Here is a 3,616-nt window from a genome sequence, read left to right as displayed (position 1 = left end):
AGGACAAAGATAAGTCATTTATGGATCACAGGTTTATAGAATGGAGCACTTCTAAGAATCATCTTTTTTTTTTTTTTTTTTTCTTGGCTGCACCATGTGGCAGTGAAAGCACTGAGTCCTAACCACTGGACAGCCAGGAAATTCCCTTTAAGGAGTATCTTTAAGGAGATGGAGGGAGTATTTCCATGAATAGTCAGCAAGATTCATGGCCTTAAAAGATACAAAAAAACCACTTGTAGCTCAACATGGCAAGGGGCAGCAGAGAAGCCAGCATAGCCCACTGGCTAGGTCAAGAATTAAAAACCACTTCACTGACTGGTTTATTTTACTTAGCGTAAAGTCCTCCATGTTCATCCATATTGTTACATATGGCAGGATTTCTTTCTTTTTTAGGCTGAATAATAGTCCATTGGATATAGATATGCCACATTTTTGTATCCATTCATCTACCGATGAATATTTAGGTTGTTTCCATATCTTGCCTATTGTGGATAACACTGCAATGAGCATGGGAGTACAGATATCTTCTCAAGATCCTCATTTCAATTCTTTTACATATGTATTCAGAAGTGGGATTGCTGGGTAATCTGGTAGTCTTATTTTTAATTTTTTGAGGAAACTTCATACTGTTTTCTTTGGCAGTTGCACAATCTTACAGTCTCACCAATAGTTCACAACGATTTTAATTTCTCCACATCCTCACAAACACTTGTTATGTCTTATCTTTTTTTTTTTTTTTTGACACTAGCCATCCTAATAGGTGTGAGGTGTTATTTCACTGTGGTTTTGATTTGCATTTCCCTGATTAGTAGTGATATTGAGCATCTTATCATATGCCATTTGGCCATTTGTATGTCTTTTGGAAATGTCTATTCGAGTCCTTTGGCATTCTTTAAACTGGGTTATTTGTCACAGAAATGAATACTGCATGATTCCACTTACATGGGATACCTAAAGTAGTCAAACCTATAGAAACAGAGAGTAGAATAGTGCCAGGGGCTGTGGGAAGGAGGAAATGGAGAGTTGCTATTCAATGGGTACAAAGTTCGAGTTATACAAGATGAATAAGTTTTGGAGATCAGCTCCAAACGTACATTGTGCTTATACAACATTGTACCTATGTTTAACAAAATGTGTCCATAATATTGTGCATTTAAAAATTCGTTAAGAGAGTAGGTCTTATGCTATGTTTTACTACAATCAAAAAAATAAATAAATAACACTTCAGATGGAGGATAACCACCAGGAGTTTTTGATGGCAGTATGCATGACTGCAGGGAAAAAAATGAAGCTGCAGTGACATCTGGTAAACCCTAGTGTCTCCAAAGAGTCCACCTGTGTAGACCTAAAGAAGTATCAAAATAACTGACATTAGATTTCTCTTCTGTTTTTGAAAATTGCTGCTCAAGTTGGATTTAATTTGCTTTCAAAAACAAACCTTCTCAACTGAGTTTCCATGACACAATTTCCCTAATGTTTGAGGCATTCATTGTGTTTAATAAATTAACTCATCTTTTATGCATCTAGATGGCACTATCTATGTACCTTCCTTGGGAGAACTGAGAAAAAGTTAGTAGTGCTTAGTTTTCTCAGAACCCTGGTTGAGAAAGGCTATTTAGAGTCATGAATAAATATGTGCTATACTCCAAATGTTGTACCAAAGTTCATATATGTAGCATGTATTTGAATATGTGGAGGTAGTGAATATCAGAGACTACATCAGGAATACTACCTGTTCACTTTAACTAAATCACAACACACATTTAGAGTTATGGTGAAAGTCATACAAGACTTTTAAAGAGGGTGAAAAAAATCTACACATTATCCATAGATGATTATGTGTATTTTTAATTTTTTGAGAAGGAAGTCAGGAACCTCCTTTAAAGCATAAAATCTCAATTCACTGCGGCTGCTTCTGCTTTTTGGCAGATTTCTCCATGCTGCCTCACAAACTCTGTTACACAGCCACAGAGAAATGAATTACAAAAATCTTCTAACTTTGGAAAAATCCCATGCCTGCCTTAATGTGATATTGTAGAGACTAATACAGCTGGACACAATTGAGGGCAGCTTACTCTAAAGTTCTTGGAATCCAAAATTACTTATATAGGCTCTTTGAGGTACCTACTGAACTAATTCCCTTGTGTGACTAATTCTCCACTTGGTCACTTCAAGCTGGTGCTAGGCTTGTCAAGGACTCTAACTGTGAATTTAGGCTGATTCCATCTGTATTGATTCCCTGCCTACAGTTTATCTCTGGGGAAACGGCATGGACCTAAAACAGTACTCCGAGTTAGGTGATGGCATTTAGGTCTTCTCTATTTCACCCACAGTGGGGAAGTAATGGGATTACAGCTCAACTTTTGGAAGATTATTTTGATGTAAACTGGAGGAAGAACGACTACACATGGGGACAATTAGGAGACATTTATGCTTCAAGCAGGGAGACAGACGGGGGCTGGGATTATAAAAATATGAGATGTGAATGTTTTTCCATGAGAAATTTGTAATCAAGGACACAAATTAAGGACAAAAAATGTCTATACCAACGAATTCGTGAGTAAAATGTCTTAAAATGTAACAGCTCACATATTTAATAACCATTCAATAGCCAATCTTAATTCCATGACTAAAAGAAATAATTTAGAATGCACTACCATGCTCTAAAACACGGTCTAAAATGTTATTTTTTTCTCTGGAAATCAAGAAACAAAACAACTCAGTCTAGGTAGCCTGGCTAAATTAATGAATTTATAGGATGTGAGTTATTTTCCTTTGTGAGAATAATATATCTTTGCTTTGCGTTCTTCTTTTATATTTTTCTGTTTTTAAAGTTTTTTTCCCGGAAATTGTTTTTCAATGTTAATTAAAAGTCAGTATTATTGTAAGTTCTGGTCAAATTTGATAGGAATAAGAAAATTCCTACAAATCAGAAAACGGACTGGCTTTTCTATTTCTTTTGTTCTTTGAATTTGTCTTTATTAGGCTAGGATGGTGCTGGAAATTTGTAAGTTTCTCATATGCTGCAAGATCCCCGAAGCCCCAATATATTTTGGTTGGCATTAAAATGTCACAGTATCCCAGCACGGTGGGACTTTCCATTTGTATATTAACTTGTTATCTGCCGGCAGCATTGAAGGTGAATTTGCTCACAAACTATCTAATAGTGTAATTTTAAAAAGTTTAAGGAGTTTGAAACAAAATTAAGCAGTGAATAGGAAAACTTTCTAATTTGATCTATTTAACATGAATAAATGACAATTCCTCCATGTTAAATAAAATGACATTTGAACTTAAGTGAGAAATTTGGTGTAGAAATAACATTTTATGGTAAACAATGGTGAAGTTTTAAGAATCCATTGTTGTATAAACTCTGGGATCTAGGTGTGCTACATAAACTGTAAGTACCAAGTTATGTGTTTGATTGAAAGCCAAGAACAAGATTAGAACGAGAAGAGAGACTCAGCTTGAATCTTCCTGTTGTCAAGACAAGCAATTTTCCTCAGAGGCCCTGAACATGCATAAAGACAAGAGTCGTGGAGAGGTCTTTGGCAAATTATACAAACATGTCATCCTCTACAGAAAACTCACATGACTATCACAGTGGGTCATTTGA

The sequence above is a fragment of the Physeter macrocephalus genome, chromosome 1, assembly GCF_002837175.3.
Source record: "Physeter macrocephalus isolate SW-GA chromosome 1, ASM283717v5, whole genome shotgun sequence".
Taxonomy (NCBI): Eukaryota; Metazoa; Chordata; class Mammalia; order Artiodactyla; family Physeteridae; genus Physeter; species Physeter macrocephalus.
The sequence above is the reverse complement of the archived record's forward strand: the minus strand, read 5'-3'. Positions refer to the sequence as shown.